Here is a 22,212-nt window from a genome sequence, read left to right on the forward strand (position 1 = left end):
ATTCCTCAAGTTTTTATAGCAAATAGTTATTTATTTAGTGCTTTAAAATTTTATGTCAGACAAATTAGGCCAAGAAAACAAAGACAATCTATCCATATTGTGGATAACTGTATTGAGAAATTTGTGTAGAGATATGGTACATCCTCTTTCACTAAGTCTTAAGATTGAGACTGGATGTTTCTGAAACTTTTTTAGTACAATCAGAAGTGTTCGGACAGAAGGTCAGACAGATCTCCTATTGGTTTCTTCAATCTTAACAATTCCGAATCTGAGAAAATATTTGTAGAGTTGGTATAAAATTCCAATATAAAATGACCTTTGGTAACACATGCAATCCCTTTGAAGTGGCTTGCATATAAGTTTGTATGTAATGACTAAGGGAGAAAGCAAGAGAGAATTGGTTTTGATAAATTAGGGAGACCACAGGAAGAGGCAAGGGTGTCAAATTATCATTGAATGAATGTCAGTGGGGTTATGGACCAGAAGTTCAGGGAAGACCAGAATTCAGCTGCTTAGACTGCTAGCAAAATATTCCTCAAAGCAGTGAGCATTTGAAACCACAATGTGGCTGCTTATTAGTGAGTGGCATAACAAGAACAGGAAGACCTTTGAAAGAGCATAAAGAAAGGGCTTTTGACAGGTCCTGTAGTGTATATATATTTTCAGTTTCAAAATTAACTTCATCTGCATCAATAGATGCTGCTTTGTAATAATACAACATTTGGTTATTGTAATGTTTTTTTCTTAGCACAGAGACAATTGTAGGTGTTTGTTCTTGTTCTGCAAGCCAGTGCTTTCATGAGACAGATTTTGTGTGGCACTGTAGAGTGATTTATGTGTGTAAGCAAAGTCAGGAGAAAGTCATAGATTTTAGTATTCTCTAGTACTTTCTTTAACTTGAGCAGTACTTTCTGTCCTGTTTCTTTGATGTACTAGATGCTCGATATCACTAGCAATATAAATCCTTACTTCAATCTTATTTACATAGACAGAAGTTATGTAGTGACAAGGTCCCTTCAAGGCTTGAATGGTTTGTTAATAACATGTACTAAATAGCATCTGGTATCAATCTTGTCCTACAGACATGCCTGTAGTGATTTAAAGCTTTCATTCTTCGAATTCAAAATCTAATTTTTAATGCACTTTCTGTCAGCTGTCTTCACAGCTTTTAAATGAGATTCTGTCATCTTGACATATTCACAGATACATTGAAATTTAACTAGAAAAAATGAAATAAAAGCTTCTCATGTCTAAATAAAATGCCTATTCATGCTCATATATATTTTTGACTGTTATTGGCTTTCATTTATTTACTGATACAGAAATCAATAACATTTTATTTACTGAATAGTAAAACAAAAAGTAACAGCTTGTATGATTGGGACATGACTGCTTAATATTTTTCCAAGATGCTATTATTAGTTAAATGACAAAACAATCATAGACCTTCATTTTCAGATTAACTTATTTGTAAAGCCCTCAATTAACAATTTTACCTGCAAAACCACACAGGACGTTGCTCCATGAATGCTACGCTTCCTTTGTTTTTTTCACTCATCTGCAAAATACATATGTTTAAAAGCAGAAACAGGGTAACAATAAAGTATCTATCATTGTAGGATGCCTATGGGAAATCGTGTTTTAAACTAATGCCTTTCTCCTCAATTATGCTTCTATCAGCCATTTTAAGACCTATTTGATATTCAGTGAAGACCACTAGTTAGCATCAGTTTGGGAAACTGCTGAGATGGAGCATATTGGTATTAACTCTTCAGACTTGTGCAACACAAGTGGGTATTGAAAAGAATGCCTTTAGGCATAATTAAACTACTATGAAGATACCTTTGGCAATGGTGGTGATCAATATCTTTAGTTTTCCCATCACTAAGCCATGCGCATATTTCTTAGACTAAACTGCATCTTTGACTACACTTAAGGCCAGTTTCAAGAAAAACGAACACATTTTCTTAGGGCCAGCCTTTTGGGAAGGTAAGGAAAAAAGAATTCCCAGGTAAACGAAATTAAGTAGCAGTTGTGCAACCCAGTGTATAAATGAAAGGGAAGACATGCCGCCTTCTTACTGTCTTTACCCACCCCCAGGTACAACCTCCTCCCTCTTTAGCTCCCTTCTGTGTCTTTTGTCCAGTGAAGATTGATAGCTCCAGAAATGACAAAATTTGACAACTGAGCGCTCTCTGGTGCAACTGGGAGAAAGTCTGGGAGTTTCACACTGTTGCTTCATTTAGTAACACAAGCAGGACTGGCCAAAGGAGTCACAACCTTGCCAGTCCAGCTGTTACAAGTGATGAAGGGGCTCTGACAAAGGTCTTCAATATGGTGGCAGTGGTAGTGCCAAGTAGACTTTTCCCTGGAGTTAACCAAGAAGTGGTCACATTAAAATCTCATTGCTGAATATGACTGATGTGAATAAAAAGCTGCCTAAAGTCTTGGAATCGGTGATGATACTTAACAGTCATTCATCACCTTAATATGTCATCCTTCCTTGAAGGGTATCAGAGTGCTTTCCCAACTTCTACTAGGCCTAAAAATATGCTAAGGAACATTATTTTCCTGTTTTACAGGTGACTGTAAGTAGCTGCTCCACAGTCACAGGTGGATCAGTGACAGACGCAGACATTGAATGCCTAAGACCCAAATGTCATCCATCTCTGATTACTGAAATACATCTTGTCACACTGTTGAAAAATAGTGGAATAAATAAGTTCTTGTTCCTACAAGTTAGTGCTGGTCTTAACTTTACCTCACTTTACTTACTGTATTTGCTTGCTTGTTTTGTAGAACATTAAAACTAGGCAAAAAAGAGCAAAACAGTCAGATACAAAGCTTGAATTGCCAAATGCATATGATAAAAACTGACAGAGATTTTAAGAGTAAGATACAAATAAGGCCATTGAGAAATAACAATAAATAACTATATCTTTATTTGTAAATTAATGGTTACAGGAAAAGCCAGAAAGGCCATGAACCTCTTGTAATTGATATGAGGGATAGCATATGTCAAGGGATCTTGTATGCTTCTTTCCCAAGATAACCTTCTGCGTGTCCTTAGTCATCCATATTGGCTGCCCTTTTTAAATCCATATGTAGTCTTTTCTTGGATGTCATACTTAAATCCATTGTTTATTTTTTTTTCTGAGATGACATATATGCCCCTTGGGGATAAATTAAATTATCCCTGAAAACTTCCATTTAGTTTCTGCCTTCCTCATCTCCATCTCTCTGTATCCTGTTCAATTTCTCTCAGCACTTTACACATTATTCTAAAGTTTGTTCTGCTTAAATTAGTATATTTAATTCTCCAGTTCTACATTGTGTCCCTTCTTGACCTTGTTATAACTAGAAAGTGTTGAGAAATAATTGCCACTTTGACATTCATATGGACTGCTCTCATGACCAGATCTCCTCTCTGAGGCTCAGAACTCTACCTGAAGGCATCCAAGATATTCTGGTAGCCCTGAAGACCCCATCTTTACCTGTAATCCAGAAAAGGACACAAACAAATGCTTGGGCCTGGCTGCGTTCCCCATTACTAAATGAATTCCCTGGAGTCACTGGTTTTTACTTCTGCTATAATTTTTCTAATACATTGTAATTTTCTAGCATTTTTTTCCTCCAAGCATAATTATTCTATCTCAGCTGGACTTCCTCTGAAGTCTCCTTTCTAAATTCTCTCAAAAGATCACCCTAAACTATTCTCTGTGTTTATGGTAGACAAGTAAGAAAACACTAGTATAGATTTCAGTACCGTAAAACTTTAGTTAGACTTACAATAAGGGTGGGGGGGTAAGCACTGGAATTGGCTGAGGTGGTACAGCCTGCATTACTGCAGACTTTTAGAACAAGTTAGGCAAATCAGGCATAGCTTCAGGCCAGCTGTACCTCGGTAGGGGGCTAAGGCATCCCCTCATATTCTTTTACCCTAAAAAAGATTATGACAAATTGTTCTTCACTTATTGAAGTCTCATGCAAATTTCTCTCTAGAACTCCATTGCACAGATATTGTAGGTATCTTTGCCCTGATATCATTCCATTTATACATATATAACTTCAACTGCACACGGTTTTTCCTCTCCTACACTGTCTTGTCTTCTTTCATCTGACAGTAAAGCTTCTACAGTAATAATGTCTTTTATTCTGTTGTGAATTTAAGTTCTTTCTTTTCTAGCTTTGATTTCACACACAAATGCCTTCTTTTAACAGGACTGGTCCATGTAGAAGGCAGGTATGAAAAGTCTGTCTTCTTAGTAAAATGTTGTTAGTAGAAAATGTGCTTTGTTTTTGAGAAAGCCATAAAAAAGTTATAATTTAGTGATTAGCTGCTCAGTAAGGAAGGAGATGTTGAATATTTCTCGTCTCTCATCAACTCAGTATCAATTGTTATCTCTTCAATATCAATTGTTCTCTCTTTTCCTGCACTTTCCATTTTATGTGTAATTATTATTCATCATAGTTATGAAGTGTGGATTATGAATTATTCATGAACTAATGAATAGCTTAAAATTTGAAATTTAACACCCAAAATGCATTCTGTGTTGCTCATTTGCAACTAGTCCTCTGAATTCTGTACTATTGTTTGTCTCCTGATTTTCACACTAACGTCTTGCTGCTTTTGGCTTTGTCATTTGTGTGATTCAACACAAATAGTCCAAAGAAAGGATCCTGAAGGCTTTTTCAGGAATGCTGCATGGCTTAGTTGAAAAGGGTCAGATTTATTCTGGATACCCTTTCAAAATAAATTATGAAAAAGAGTCCATGAACCCTGACTCAACAAAAAATGGGAATAATTTTTAACTTGATTTTCTTTTTCATGCTTATTTTAATTCAGGGTGTGTTCATGGAAGAGGAAAAACAATCAGCTTTTTACTGTATTTTATCTGGTGGAAAAAAGGAGGATTCAGATTTGATAAAATATTGAGATTTTATTCAAGTACAGATGAAATATTTAAGTCCTGAAGTCTGTATTTAAGATTCTCTCACTGTGCATATTAGAACCATTTCCCTGGTTTATTTTGCTTAGACAGAATTTAGTGATGAAGATTAATTTATCCAAGTACTTAGATGTGTTTCAGGTAATGCTCACAACAAGCCAAGCATCATTAAGATCTCCAGAGTCTTATCATTAACTACTCTTCTCATGGTGCTGAGTTTACCATTATGAACTGGCAAAATTCAGTTAGGCTTAATAAAACAAATACATTTTTCCAATTTTGGATCAATAGCTCTTGTTTTGTTCTTTACCTCAATGGGCATTAAAACTTAATCATCTTTAGTCAGGAAATGGTATTATGACTCTTGTTTGTCGTTAAACAAAAGAACATTCATTATTGGAGGTAAAGTCCATTAGATTTTCCTTCAACAACATATTCCTATGGGAAGGCATGTAGCAAGAAACATTATTTCAGCACTTTAGCCGTTGTGCATCCTTAGTTTTAATTACCACAGTACTCCATTTACAGAACTTAAATGTATCAGATGAAGAACTGTGTTTCTAACTTCTAGACATTTACATTTATAAACTTTGCAACTGCCTCTTGTGCAATAAGTAAATTTATTAACTTTGGTTAATTTTCACTTACTTTTCTGTAAGACAGCACAAACTTCTTTACAGAGAATTTTAGTAGTGGCAATTATCACCATTTTTGATTACTATGAACTTGTGTTAGCCTTTTTTTGGTATAAAAATGAAATGAAAGCCCTAAGGAATGCACATCTAATATTCAAGATTTTATCATTTTAAAGACTTACTGCAAATTGTGTAAAAGCAAACTCTGCACCTTCTCAAGGCACAGAGTTTTAATCATTTTTATATTTCTTTTATGAAGAGATTTTCTTTGCATCTAAAATAACCTAAAAGTGTCTCCAGGATCAAAATTACTTACTTTTTGCTTCCCTTTCATAACTATTTTTAATAACATGTTCTTTTTTTTAATACTATATTAACTGTAGTTTTACAGGAACCAAGACTCAAGCTCCTTAAGCAGTAACTGTGTATTTGGCACCAGCAGACCTAGTCAAACATCTTGTTCTACCTCCCATTTTAAGGTCTGCACAGGGGACTGTTTTGACACAGGTGTCACAAAAGCCAAATCCCCTCTATAGGAAAGAAAGCCCACAGAACAATGCCTGGCACTACCCTGTATTTTTCATTTGCTAGGAATTTTGCCATAAACAGAGAGGAATTGAAGCTACACCTTCATCACTCCTGATCAAGCCACTCAGCTTGTAGATTGTTTGATACTTGGCTCTTTCTTCACCTTTGAGTATAATTTAAAACTTTATTTCTCATTTCGCATATTGTGAGAATTGACCAAGAAAACTACTAGAATTGTAACACAGGTCAACTCATTGGCATATTGTACAACACATTTTATTATTACTTACATAGTATTTATTACGAGAAAAAAATTCTATATTAGCATATTGCAAGAAGTAATTCTAAATATAAATGGCCATTTTAAAGATGTAGCATCATCTTCCTTTCATTGCCTGCCATGCTAATAGAAGAACAGCAGATGCTCAGGCAAGATTCAATTCACCTTAATTTGTTCAAGCTTAATTAGCAGCTGGGATGCATCTGGCAAATAAACGTGAAAATAGTGACAGCCTGAGTTAAAGGGAAAAAGTAAAAGGGTTTTGTTCATTAACCACATGTTCTTGGTTGTGAGTATTATGTGCTGAAGGCAAAATAATTTTTTAACTTTTTTTTTTTTTTTTTGGTAAAGGGTAGAAACCCTCATACCACTACCTTCATTCCCTCTATTCTTGCACAGGTGAGTCATGCAAAAGTGGGAGCAGTCCCACTATGAGATGTTCCTGCTCAGGTAAACGTTTGTACCATCACAGCTGAAATATATGGCCCAGGCTTGTATAAACAGAAGAGAGTAGTTTCTTCAAGAATTAGGTAGGCAAAATGGACCCCTTGAGATGTAATTAGGAATTATTTACAACCCTGAATAATGATCATGCAGTATCTTGCACAAAGCAAAATAAGCAAAGTGAATTCTGAAGAGAGCCCTGCTGCCATTAAATATGTGACTAACTAGCAAAATGAGGGGCATAACTATAAGAAATGTGCAATGCCTTTACAGTAATTTTAGTTTCAATGCTCTTGCCTAAATAAATTCCATGTTTGTGTATTAGCTGTTGCTAAGTGATGAAAGTAGCAGGGTTTTTTGAAAGTGGAACTATTTAAAACATAGGATTACTTGTGTTCACTGCCAAAGTAAGATTTTTGGACAATAATGAGCAGTAGAGAGGTAGCAAGATTATACAGTGATAAAAGCAAATGTGAATCAAAGCTAAGTATTAGTTCCTAATGTAGCCCATGACAAAGCTCAGGCAGGTGACAGAAAGAGAACTGCACGCTGTGGCTTTAATTTCCTAAACTTATCTGTATTGTGTAAGGATTTTGAAAAAGGAATCTTTGTTTCTTCTTAGTTTTGTAAAACCAGCCACAGCATCTTCAGTCTATCAGACATCTTAAATCAAAATCTTAGGCTTCCACATTCTATATTAAAGAATCCTATATGAGAGATGGTGTTTTATGGCTCCCCAGGATGCAGTATATCTTATAACCATGTTGATGCAATGCTATTTTTTTCTTGCAAAGAAATAATATGAATTTTGCAAAAACAGGTGAAAAAGTTTGGAAAAAGAGTGGTGACACTATGGTAAGTATAGGTTGGAAGACTACTGAAAGGTGACAAAACCTAAATTAAGAAAACTGTGTAACTGGGTAAAATGGCGATAAACTAGCTGCTGGCTGACGGGTTTTTCAGGTTTTGTTATCTTCTTTGTAGAAAGCTCTTTCAAGATTGGTATAGGCACAAAAGATTGATAAGAGAGCTCATCACAGATCTAACAGCTGGTGTGCCTTGTACCATCTCTGGTACATACCACCATATACAGCGTTACACAAACACATGCAGCAGTTTTGAAGCTAAACTACTGTAAACATGGTTTTCTTCTGGCTTTTACATGTCCAGGGCAGCTGACCTGTCCAAAAGCAGTGTTCTTTCTAGTGTGTCAGCTAGTCAAACGTGTTCAGGGTTTCCACTCTTAACCCCCCCATCCCCCACCCACCCCACTCCAACAGACTGTAATAACCATCTGTGTTTTGTAGGATGTTTAACTTCACTTGGAGTGTAAAACCAGAATGCCTAAATGAATATATGAGGCAGAAAAAACATGAGAGACAGATATGAAAGAGGTAGATTTGATACAGGATGTTTTATTAGTGTTTATTGGCTCATGGTAATTTGATAGTTGCGCTTTGCTAACTTCAGCTGCGTTCCATCAATGGCAAATGAGTCAGGGCAAGGCAGATGTGTGATTAGTGTTCACCCTGGGCAGAGAAGAGTTGAGTATATAGATACCATCCCTGCCAGGCACAGGGCCAACAGTACCACTTGGATAATATCGTACTGCCCCCTGGGTGGCAAAGACTGGGGAGGAAAGCTTGAGGTCCTAATGCGAGGTCTCAAGTGGAGATGAATCTGAAATACGCCTCAACCTGTTTCCCTGATATTTATGTTTATAATTCTGCAAGTAGTACACACAGCTTAAAAATAAACCTTTTAAACTGACATTTTCATGTAGGTACCAGAAAAGTGATTCCATTGTCTTGGGTCAGACTATTAGTGTACGTAACTGTACGTGCACACCCAAAGGCTGCGATGGGGATTGATGTTATGTGCTTTATCCTCTTCTGATAGAAGCTAGAAGCAAAGTTCTTAGCCACTTCAGAGGTGCAGAATCAGGCAAACCGTTGATTTTGAGATGTAACTGTTCTGCGAGCATAACAGATGCTGATTGATTAATTATTTATAATGGTGCACCTTCTGGATTATGAATACGAATAAAACATCAGCAAAAGCAATTGAAAATGGAGTCTAGCTTTTTTTTAAAGTACCTGGGGATGTTTCAAAAGTATTCTAGAAGTAAATCTCTGTATTAAAGCCATTTCCATAAGTTTTTAATGTTAAGCCTCTTTAGCTCAACAATGAAAACACTTAACTTCACAGTTTGACAGAGAAGTGTATTAGCAAATGTCATGGAAGGACTATGTCATGTCAGTAATTCACTCTCCTTAAAAAAAAATAATCCAGCAAAGTCCTTATGATTTATGAGAGGAATTGAGCCAAGATTAGCTATCAAATAAGTCATTGGGCATAATCATTTTTACCCCTATTTTGTTTGAAATATCTATGAGCACCCCATAGACATGCCAGTGTATATTTCATCATATTTTATGCTTTGCTGTCTATAAATAACTTGTTGTGGATATCTGAAACTGGATCTATAAAGGATTGATTAATTGTATACTTTGTAACCTGATTTTAGTCTCAAGGACCTGTATTAGCAGTAACTTACATAGTCTTTGATTTTATAACAGTGAACAAAGACATCACTGGGTTACACTGGCAAAAAAAAAAAAAAGGGGTTATGGGGCTTTAGAGGCTCATGTGATTCACTAGGTGCTCACTAATGCTAAACAGAGAAGGAATTTGAGGGGCAACAGAGATGCATCAACTTGATCAAAGTCATTTAATGATGGGAGAGTTGGGGGAAAAAAACCCAAAATTTCCTAGACTTGAAGAAGAACTTCTATGAAATAACTTGTCCAATATATGACTGGCATTTACTGTGTTAACCAAATGCTGTTACTAAATGGATTAGTCTTGCTTTAACTTTGGGATTTGCCTAATACACTAGTGAGCCATCGCAGCCCACTGCCCTGGCAGAAAGCTGCACTGGCCCTTCTCAACAAAGAAATTTTTCTGTCAAAGCTGGTTAGTGCTACCTTATGAGGCACTGCTGTTATTGACTGGGTATAACACCTTATTATGCAAATGTTCCACTAAAATAAATAGTCTTGGTAGTTTAGAACAGAATTTAATGTCAGTATGATCAGACAATGTGGGTCTGATTACGTTAAGCACAGGGTTCAAGTTCTGCTTCTAGACCAGTGATCTGATGAATCATCTAGTATTGTATTGATCTGTGTGCAGATCTGTGATCAGATGTGCAGCTTAGGTTTTGCTTTGGGAGAATGTGAAGAGTTTAACTTAATATCACACTTTATTAGTACCGGCATTAAGGAAAGGTCATGCACTTGGGGTATGCATTGAAAGTGAGTCCAAAAAACCAGTAAACATAGTTGAAACAAAAATGACCTTAAAATCAATCTCAGCACACCTTTTTTACGTCTTTTGTCACTTCCTGTCACAAGTATTTCAGCAAGTGAATTCTTTGCCTGCTTATTAAAATACCTAAAAGATAGGTCTGTATACTTTTTCCCCCCCAAGCCTTGTCCACTCAAATTCCTCTTGACAAGAGCAAAGCAGACACCCCTCCAGTGCATGGACCCACCTTCACGGGCTGTATGTGGGTTTACATTGGCTAAAAATCTAATAGTTTGGGCTGCACAAAAAGGGAAGGATTAGGCTTTACCTGGGTGACAGGACTATACAACCTCCTGGCATAGTGGGGAGAGCTGCCTTTATCAGAAAAAGTCAATGCTCAAGAGAAGTAAAAATAGAATAGGCCATCTCCATCAATTTGTGCTCTGAGAAAAGCATGAGGCTAAAAAGCAAAGCAGCGAATGTCTTTAACAGCTATAGATTAGAGAATGAAAGTGGATCTAAAAATCTGATTTTTTCAAAGAGATGTTCAATACCTATCTAGTGAAGAGATCACAGACTCTTAAAGGGATTAAACCAATGGTTAAACTAAAACGGCACTTCCACTTAGAAATAGACTTCTGAATCATGGAGTTTGAAGGAAGGGCAATAAGGAGCAAGCATTAAGAAGGCTAGTGCTAAAGGGCAACAACACTAGGGGAGCTGGGGAGAAGGCTTGCGTTTTTTACACCAGCCAGAGAGACTGCTACACATAAAGAGTTTGGAATGAGGTTGACAGCTGGTAAGCCAGAGATACTGTTAGGGTGATGTTGGGCAGGGAGAAGAAATGGAAGAACTATTTATTTCTTTATCATAAAGATGAATTGAAAATAACTTGAGCCTCCCTGAAAATTGTAGCAGACAAATTTAAGTCCTTGCTTCCTAAGCTTTGTGATCAGTGAATACAATGTGATGTATAGGCAGTGTTTGTAGTAAACAGAATAATTAGAATAATGTATAGCCTACAGTATGTATAAGTAAGTGCATGAAAAATGAAGACACCACTAGTTTTTGAGCATAGTATTAGAAGTATGTTGACTTCTATGTAATTAGATTCCTTTCTCACTATCTATGTTTTATTTAGTTTCTGCAGGATAAAATGTTACTTTTTGGATAAATATTACTGCATTATGTCATTGAGGTTATTGAATGGTAAAGAAGAAGGAAGGAAGGAAGGAAGGAAGGAAGAAAGGAAATTTGTTCCTAAGAAGTTTTATTTTCTTTTTTTTTCATGCTAAGGGACTCTAAATGCCAGAGTGGAGATGGCCTATAAATATAATTGCCAAAGCCACTATTAAAGTAAGAAAGGAATTTAGATGGGATTTGTTCAAATGCCATATATAGTAGAAGGCAAATAAAGTCTAATCCATTGTGGTGGTTCTGGTAGGAAATAAAAACACATAAGTCTATAGGATTACTCTGTTCTAATAAGAAGGCAGAAAAGAGGGAAATTACATCTAAATCCATTCATTTTGGAAATTAATTTCCTTGAAATGACGACCTCCTTGAAAAGGAGTGACACTCAGAGTCTAATCCAGGTCCCACCAATGTCAGTGGGAAGCTCTTTGGTGACTCCGCAGACTTTGTCGGAAGGAAGTTGTGGAAATGGCTGAAAAAATATTTTATTGTTTTTTAAAACTTGGAGTCTGAGAAGCTGCTGAGTGCCCTGCTGTGCCACATGGTTTTCCAGCATATGGGCACAGAACCTGGACCTACTGTCATATATTTGAATTTGAGTCCTTTGTGGGTCTAGAACACTTTCCTTGGATCATATTTTTCAGCTGCCTCAGATGTACAAAAGGTCTAATATGGGACAGGGCTAAACTCAACTGCAAGTGTGGTCATAGTCTGTAATCGCCCTTTTTGGCTATTCCTGACAGACCACCAAAGGACCTGGGTCATTGTTTCCTCCTAAGCATGCTGTTTCTTTGGGCGTTTTGTACAGTGAGTGGGTGCACTGAATCCACACATTCTTACGTGTTGAGTCAGATGTGCTCAAGCACACAGCTTAATCATGAGCATTATATAGAACTGAACACCTTAGAAAACTAAGCTCCCTATACTGTTAGTCATGAAATTGCCCTGTATCTCACATGAAAGATACCATTGCAGCATTTGTTACATTATAGTTGTCTGAGATTTTTCATGTGGAAAGCTTTCTAATTGAAGGTATGGTACTGCCAAAAAGCATTTTTAATGAAAAATGCCAATTCTGATAGGAAAAAATCAATCATTGTGAAACATTGGAAGATTTTTTCTTTTAGTTCAGCTTTTAAGAAAAGTAAAAGTGAAAAATGAAAATCAAGTCTTTCACAGTTACCCATATCCTCGGCAATGTGGAGAGCACACTGCCTCGTAGGTAGATTTGCCCAGTTCCTGTGAAAGGGAAGATATTTTTCATGGGGGTGCCAGTGACACTGATCTTTTTACTCCAGACAGTCAGAACTGCGACTTATATCCATTTGGAATGTAAGCAGAAACATCTACTTGCCAAAAATAAACAAATACATCATATCTGGATAGAAAATGTGCCCACTCAGGTCCTCTGTGGATGTGTTCAGAGGCAGGGTGTTACTTAAAGAGCCCAGAAAACTAATGTTCACAAATTATTCCGTTGGCATATGGAAAATATTTTTCCTCCTGAAACTCCCTATAAAATACCAGCTGGTTTACACACAGTATCTCAGGTAGGTAAGGTAAGACTTTCAGATCCATTGTATGAATGGTGAAACTGAGGACCAGAAAGGTCTTCATGGCTTTTTCAGGTCCTCACTCTGAACGTCTGTGGTGGATCTGTAAGGGTTTTTTTACTCCCCATTCTAAACTAGAATTAGAAGACAACGCTGCTTCTTTATGCCTCAAATGCTCAATAAACAGCAATGAACTGAGAATGCAGATACTTGCATTTTAAAGCTACTAGCTTAAATAGAGAATCTTAAAAAGCAATTCTAAACTTAACTGAAGGCAATAACTAATATACAGATCTGATAGCACAGAAATCATCTTGTTAGATGGTCCCTCGGTTAAGCATTTCTGTATTAGTTATGTCAATGTTTGATTCAAAGGAATTACAAGGTCTGAATTGTGTTTTATAGCCTCAGCATTCTTGAATATGGAGGAAGGTTTGACACTGAGATCTTTAGACTTTCTGTAGTTTTCCAGGGGCGTAAGAGAGCAGAAACTGTGCCCCAAAAGCTTTTTAAACTGGCTGCAGACTGCTACCAACTAAATACTTGGTTTAATCTGTATGCTAGTATCTGCAAAGTGTCCTGATTTCAAATGGCATGAAAGAAAAGTGTAAAGGTGCTGAGAGAGGTGACTAATTAAAGATTGTGAAAGGAAGATTAAAATCCTGTGGGCCTTTCTAAAGGGTTAAATGGCCAAATGACATATCCTCTCCTGTGAGAGGGCATGGAGTTGAGATATATGCCCTGAAGCTTTTGTACTAAGCCTAAAGGAAACCAATTTTAATGTGCTTCTAGTTACTTGTCAATGGGGATCTATATATCCCTGATTGGTACCATGATTTAAAAGGGATTATGAATTTGCCCTCTTCCTCTGTCCCTGGTGTTCCAACACCAACTGTCCTTGAGACTATCATAGCAATTCACTCCATGCCTTTTTTTTTTCTTTTTTCTTTTGTTTTGTTTTCTTTCTAAATCTGATGCCAAATACATTACCTTAAACACTTTCAATTTTAAGTAATGAAAAGAGGAGAAATAGCAACTCTGTGGGAATATTTCAAGGGGATTCTCATCCAATATAGACGATAGCAGAAGATGCTGATTTGTAAATTGTGGCCAAGAGGTAAAAGAGAGAGAAAGAAAAGGATAAATTGCAAAAAAGGTTTTAATATAGCAGAAGACAAAGAACCTCATGCTAATCTCACGCTACTTTTACTCTGGTGTAATGAAATGAGGGCTTATGTGCAGAAGTTAAACAACACAGGAATAATGTTTGCTACTATGCAAAACAAACACTGGTCTTCTGAGAAGAAAGAGCAAAACTAAAAGAGGGCAAGTAATAGCATTTCATGTTTCCAAGCTGTCAAGAATTGCCCTTTGATCAGTTTTATCAAAAGCTGCACTGATTGTCTTCAACTAGGGCTGGTTTTGAAAATATAAACCCTCCAGGGTTCTGTTTTGTTTTCTACAAAATCTAAAGGCAGTGTAATAAAAGGGTCATTGGAACTGGATGTAGATAACATTTTACAGCCTGATCCTGTGAGATGCTGGATTTTCTCAAGGTAATGCAGTTCAAGGGTTCTTAGCAGTTTTCTCAAAGCTTAGGAAACACGTTTCTAAAATGTTGATCAAATCCATCCCTTTCAAGGCATTTAAACGAAATGGCTAAATTGACTTCTATTCTACCTTTACAAGTTTCCACTTAAATAAAAAACACCCTGTGGTTGATTAAGAAGAAAGGTATGTTTCCATCTGCAATACACTTTGCAGCACTGCTTACCCATCTCAGAAAGGCTAAAATAGAAATACAGGTACAGAGATGGGTGACAAAGCACAGAATGCCTTGTGTCTTAGGAGAGATGAGATAGATTAATATTTTCGGCACAGAAAAAACACACAGACACAAGACTACAATACAGACTATGATAATTGTGAGTGGTATAGGGAAGGAACAAGAAACTGGTATTTACTTACTCATGATGAAAGAATAAGGCAATATAGAATGGAATTATCCAATGGTAGGAATTTAAAAAAAAAAAAAAAAAAAAGCACTTCGTCACAAAAGCAGGTTAATTAAACTCTGAAACTCATTGCTGCAAGACAATGTAGAAAACAGAATTGTAAGTGGGTTAAAAGAGTATCTATACACACTTCTTGATGAAAGACCTGTTAGGACTATTAATACAAGTTATAATTTCCTGGTAGCTGGGGTTGTGTATTGGAGGAATATCACTGTATGCTTTTCTTGCATATCCATCAAAGCTGGAATCCTGAATTTGATGTACTTTTGATGCAGTACAGCCGCTGTTACCTTCCCATGAAGCAAATGAACATGAAGTGCTGCTTGCAAGCTATCTGTAATGCCTTTGCTGAAAGGAGCAGGGACAAAGATGTTGTTAAAACCACTTCTGGCCACTAAAAGGTGGGACTATCAGCACACCTGCCTACATATGAAAAAGTGTATCACCATTGTGCTATTAGGTTCTTAGGTCTTGTCATCCTTCCCATTACAGTATTTGCAGTAGCAATTTGATTCAGACATGTCTTGAGTATTTATGGTGAGCACTGCCATTATTTTTGTACCATTTTTCTTTAATGTCATATTCTAGAAAGAAAAATATCATTGAAGTAGGAGGCAATAGCTTTAAAGACTAATGAGTGATTCATATGTATCTTGGATTTGAATTATAAGGAGGGTCCCTGTGTGTCTCCTCTAGGCATATGGGTTTTGCAGTTAGCATGCAGATGGGCTGCTGCTTTGGTTTCAAGGCAGTTAGGTAGTCATTACCATTTGAGCAGAGGAGAAAGATTGGCTTTGCTGTTGGACTAGCAGGTTCTGCAGCTGGGGCATGGTATGGTCTGTGGCAAGTTACTTCACCAGTGAGCTGAAAGTTTTGTTCCTGAATGGGAGAGGAGTTTAAGCCCCTATTTGTACTCATACACATCTGATTTAAAACACTTCCAGCACTTTCTCACATGAGCTTATGTGCATGGAAATATCCAAAGCATTGGATTAAAAGTGCTGTAAGGTGCAGACTTGCCAAGGATTGTGCACAATAACCCTGCCTTGCATTCTTGGCATGGGGCAAGGACCAAATCACCCAAGTGAACCACAGGGGTGCTGTCTCTGCTCCTTATGCAGCAACTGCCTGGGAAATCCAACTTCTCTGGTAAGAAGACTTGTCTCATAGTCAAAACCATGCCAGAACCAGATCCTCCTGAGGCAAGAAGATTATACTATAAATTCAAGGCCTCTTATCCGTAAAGTGGGAATTTTCAGATGTGCTGTGAAATCAAAGGGGTCTCTGGCACGTGTTTTGTAGCTGAAGTAGTTGAGAGCAGGTTGTTCATCCTATGTGGGGAGTCTGGACAAGAACAACCCCAAAGCAAATGAACTGGGATTTGGCTGTCTCTGTCCAGACTTGAAAACAGATGTTCAACAGGATGTCAGGAGAGAAAGGATTGCTAATCTTATAGTTAGGAAGTGTTGGAGAAATTCAGTATCGAGACCATGCCAACCTTCAGGCAGAAAACTCACATCCTCATTTCCATGATTTACACACACTAGGTGCTGGTGAAGTCTGTGGATCATGATGGGAAAAGGCTGTCTTATGATCAGAGCTCCATCAACCTTCGAGAGAGAGAAACTATACATTACATTGAAAGGTCATTAAAGGCTTATGGGACTCTTACTGACGCTGAACATTACTTTTTTTTAAACTTGTTATTGTTCCTCATCTACAAAGTAACATGCTCATTGCTTGAATCAGAAAAACACTATTGTGTACAGGTTGGTTTGGAAGTATGCTTGAGTGACCGCTTGGGAGTGCGCAGTTTTGCTTGACTCAAGTTACACTGAAATCATTCTAACACAGTTTTCAGTTAACCTAGATAGCAGAGTGTGGAAACTGTACAAGAATGCTTTTCATGTTAGTCTGTCCTTATATAAAACTTGCATGTGGTTAGGAATAGGTTTTTTACCATAAAAGCTCACACTTCTTCCCCACTATTTTGCTAACAGGGAGCACCTAGCTAATGTTTTTCAGCAGAAGACACCAGTTCTGCATGAAGCCCTGCACTGCCTGCCAGCTCCCCACCTAACCTGCACTGCTGACTGAGGGTACATCAGGTGTTGCTGTTTGAAACAAGACACGCAGAAGTTTTGCATTGGGATGCTCGTTTTGGTAAGAGTCGCATGATACGTCTTCTGAGGATTGCTACAGCCTCCTGACTGAAATGCCTTGGTTTCTCCAGGGATCCTGAAGCCACTCTCAGCACAAGGTGAGCAAGACAGGTGTATGTGAAGTGCTTGTGTGCAAAATGTGAAAATAGTGTCTACTCTGCTATGTTTCCCTATCTGATGTTACACTTTCTGAAGGGGCCCTTACTAAGTCAGCTTTCAGATCTAAATGTTCCTTGGGGTTGTGCTGAAATTCCCTATGGTGTCTGACCCGTTCTGCTCCCCACGTCCCCTCACTCCCTGAATTTCTATGGGAATGTCCTGCATGCTGATGTCCACTCTGCATGGCCAATTTTGAATCTTTATTACCCAAGTGGTAATGAAAACTGGGTAACAGCAACCCCAATGCTTTAATATACTTGCCATCTGGCCAAAACACATTTTTCTGCCAATTTGTGTACTGCTTACATTGTAAAATGACTTTTTAACATTGGGATTAATACATGCAGATTACTGGTTATATTTGAGATGAAAAACAATGATTAACAGATACTTTTGAGGATATAATGGGTTTGGTGGCAACTGCCCCCAGCTCTGTCTTTGAAGGACACCACAGAAAATAGCTGTTTATTTTAGTACTTGGACTTGTGCCTCTAATAAGCATCTTCTTTAGTAATTTGTAGAGGGTTCAGTTAGACTGTGGACATACATTTCTATAAACAGGGATATTTGTTCAAGTTAAGCCTAATTAAGAAAGAAATGATGCAAGAGTTATTTGGAGGGCTGTAGGGTAACAGTCTATCCTGATTCATTTTAAAGTATTTCCACTTGGTGGAATGAGACTTGCAATGGCTCCAGAGGAAAAAATCCTTAGAGAATTACATGACAATGATTAGGACAATGCTAAAGACTTATTACCAATAGTAAATGGCTCATTAAAGTCCCATATGGAAATGGGCTGAGTGGACAGAACTAGAATTTTTACAAAACACAAATATTGACTAAAATATTAATATTTATCATCTCCTAATCTACATTATTTACTGCTCTTTCACTTATTTTTAAAAGATTTTCTTCACCTTAATCTTAATATTTAGCATTTCCTAATTTTTTTTTTCACCTAAAACCTAACTGGTATTAGGAAGTTTGGTCCTCATCTGGAGACTGGACAATTAGCACTAGTCACAGGGTGTAATACATAGTATTATAAATAACACAATATCTCAAATTCACAAATATATTCATTCTAATGTATTTTTTTGTGCATGATTTTTTTTGCATCTCAGCTAATTTAAATTATTTTTTTTCAGCTGCCCCTCTCGATTTTTGTCAGGCTAGGGTTCATGCTCTACTTTGAAAACTGTGTCTTATTTTTTGCTTTCCCTTGGTGTCCCTCCCTAGATGAGTCTAGATAACTTTTAATTGTGCATCAGGAGTCAGAAAGAATTGGGAAAAAATATTTAAAAGGCCTGAGATTCTTTTATAGTTTTTCTGTTTCTATACTTACATCTGATGATGTCACTTGTATCTAAGTCAATGTATCAAGACTCTTGATGAAAGTGTGACTCGTGAGACTATTATCCTTATCCATCAATTAGAAAGTCACAATTGTGAGAAGCAGCACAAAGCAGACATAGCGGAAATACTTGTAATGCTACTGAAAGATTTATGCTAGTTAAGTATTGGCCTTTCTCTCTGCTTTCCACATATAAAATGTTGTGGGTTTGAAAGCATTCATAAAGAAACAATTGTCTATTATTGCTGTGTCCCAAAACTCAACATAGATATTTAGTAAATATTTGATGATCTTTTCCACTTCTATGTAGTCTTTAGCAGAATTGTTAATTTCTAATTAGATTACAGGGATAAATATTGCTACACTCACTGTTAATACTTTTGGAACAAACTTTACAAGAATTTTCAGATTTCCTTTTCATCTGATCTCCCAGTTATGACTTCATGATTAGCTATCCCCAGTGCACCGTGCTTAGCAGTTTTCTGAGAAACAAGAATTCAGCTGACAGACTGATTCTACAACTTGCTGAGTTTCTCCCAAGCATAACTGCCACCAATTTCATTAGGATTTGATGTTATTCAGTGTTTTCCAGAGATTCTCAAGAGTCATCCTTTATTTGTGTTGATACCATATTAAGTATTGTAAGAATTGTAATTCAAGCTTTTGTATAAATATCTGAGAAGTCAGTAATAAATAGTCCTAATTAGTAGACAGAAACAAAGTACTTTACATGAGCACAAGAAACAGATGGGCTTAAGTGCAAATAATTCCCTTTTTTATAACAAGCTCTTTTTTCACTTTTTGATATCTATCACTGCAACTCAAATTTTTATTTGCCAAATGTTTTCAGTGAATCGCAAGCTACTTGGGAATGCTGCTCAAATTCTCCTAAGGAAGATATGGCTCTTGTTAATTAAATTAATCCATTTTAATTAAATTCTCTGTACCCAGGAAGTGGAAGCATGAATTCGCTTCCTTCCTTTATTCCTTTGGTGCATGCGAATTCTGTATATATAAGGAAGGTTTAGCCCCTTTGAACCAAACAAAATTCTTTATAAACAGATCTACTCATAACACTGTATTCATAACAGGCATTTGGCACAGCATTTCTACAGCTCATTCATAACTCAAATCTATGGTCCAATTCACTTAGTCCAGAGCGTGTTGGAGTACCATGCATTTGCTGTATAGTGCTATCTACTTATGAAGTAGGTCATATACTTCAGAAGAGCATCAGACCGATTTAGTGCATAGTTGATATATACAGTATGGCTGCCTAAGCCCTGATTTTTATCTAGAAACCGTGCAGTTGTGCACCCAGGCTGTAACAGTCTATTCATGTGCACCCAGTACATCTGATGCATCTCAAAAATTTCACTTGCACACACAACCTGGCTGTGCTATGCAAAGGCAATGAGGTTTTGCTTAGGCAATAAGCTTCTTCCCAGAAGTTTCAGTCTGGTTGTGTGTATCTTAACTAATACTCACTGAGTCTGCCTAGGTAATCCTAGGAACCTATATATCAGACTTAAATTAAGCTGTGACTTGTACAGCAGAAAGTTCAGTCTCCCTGTACTTTGCATTTTTTTCCAGTGGGGCATAATCACCTAATCCAACCACTGAGTCAAAGGGCTGTGTTAAAAGAAAAAAAAAAAAGTAATTCTGGCATCAGTTTTTCATCCTTCAGGGGAATAAGTCTTGCTCTTCTCACTCTAGCTATAAGAGCTAGACAACATGGGGCTCTTTTAATATTCTGAATTGTCACAAATAGCACTTAGTATTCTCTAAAAAGCTATTGATCTCTTTCCCTCAAGTCCTAAACCTCCTTGTAAATCAGTACACCTCATTGAGTGAAGCACTGGAAAATAATAAGAAAGCCTGGATCTAACACTTTGTCTGAAAAAATACTAGACCCCTAACCAGTGACCAGCGCTATTGACCTAATGTCCCACCAGTGCTACAGTCCACAGAGAAGGTGTCTGGTTTGATTAAAAGTGTTACCATGTGAAAGATTCAATTTCACCTCATACTTGTGTCCAAAATGAGATGATATCACGCAGTGCTTGACTCCGTTTGAACTCTCATCTGACTGGTAAACTTCAAAGAGCACTGACAGCTTTCCCAGACTGGATCCAAAAGCGGATGTTGAAACAGAGCAAGGTCTTAAAAAGATTAGTCAGGATGAGTTTGGTACTATGCTTTGGGTGATGCTCTGTTTGTGCTGAGATAAGATAGATGGCAAGGTCTGTTCCATTCTGCTGATGACGTTAAAGGAAAGGAATGTACTCTGAATAATTAGAAAAGATAAGGTGAGCACCTGAAGGAGATGAGGAGATCATGAGTCAGGAGATCCTTGAACAAAGAAAGTTGAAAGGTCTACTCCACCTAGACCCCGCCTATTATGAATACGATGAGTAGATGTCGAAATCAAATGAATATGTATGTAAAGATGTTATAACCTCTCAAGAAAACTGTATAAATTAATTACCTGACTTTTCACTGAAAACTTTGGAGCTAGTTTGTCTGGTGCGAATTGGCTAGCTCACCAACATTGCACAAAATAAATACCTTTGCTGCTTAAAGACAAAATTTGTCTCTGAGCAGTTACTCTGTGCCGTTTTGGCATCAATGTCTTAGTGCTGTTGCCATCCAAGCACCCTGGAGGAAAGAGGTGTATTTACTCAGTTTTGTTTCGGCTTGCAGGTGCCTAGGTTGGCATCTGAGATTGCTTGACAGGGGTGGCTGAGCTTCCAGTATAGCTTCTTCTGGAGTCTCCACTGGCTGCAAAAGTAGCTCAAGGTCCTACCTTCACAACTATGTGAGATGCATGAACCTCCTTCATGGTGTGGAACCTCCCTTTTCCTCATCTTATTTTCCTCCGGGAAGATTTTTCCTTTCAGACAGATTCAGATATATTTTCAGAGTCTCCAAAAGGTTGATTCTTCAGATTTGGGATACCTCAACTGGCTAAGCAAACAGTCCGATTTTGAGACGATAACCTTGTGAAAGCATCTTGGGACTCTCCAGGCTGATTCCTCTGGGAAGCTGATTTAAACATTGCTTAGCCAAGCTGGAAATGCCATGTGCTAGTTCATACTACTTGCCCTACCTCTAGCTGTTCACTCTAATCCCACCCCAGATTAGTGCACTGGCAAAGGTGTGTTTGACAAATCTATGTTTTGGTGTTGCCTGAAATCTGTCAGTGTGGCCAGCTTTATACAAGGAGAGAACATGAGGTCATCATTTATGCTTGAAGAGATTTCCCGCTAGAAAAAAAGCACATTTAAGTTGATCTGACCCATTGCCTCTCTTCCCTCATCTGCTGTCTTCATGGCGTTCAGATTGTGAACCTGTTTCAGCTGGGTGGCTTATATTATTACATCGCCTACTGATCAGCTGGGCTGGCAGGAAAAAAAATATCAAAGAGAATGTCAGAAAACAGTAGCATAATTCTGTTCCCAGCTGGAGAGCTCTTCTATCTTGTCAGAGTTACAGAAACACGATATGGGTCACAGAAAACTCACTATACTGACAGTTGTTACTTTTGGGATTAGATCGATATTTGTCTGTATCCAGGAATTAGTAGAACAACTGCCTGCAGGAATGTATTTTAGAGACGATTTCCTATCA

The sequence above is a fragment of the Falco naumanni genome, chromosome 15 (assembly GCF_017639655.2).
Source record: "Falco naumanni isolate bFalNau1 chromosome 15, bFalNau1.pat, whole genome shotgun sequence".
Lineage (NCBI taxonomy): Eukaryota > Metazoa > Chordata > Aves > Falconiformes > Falconidae > Falco > Falco naumanni.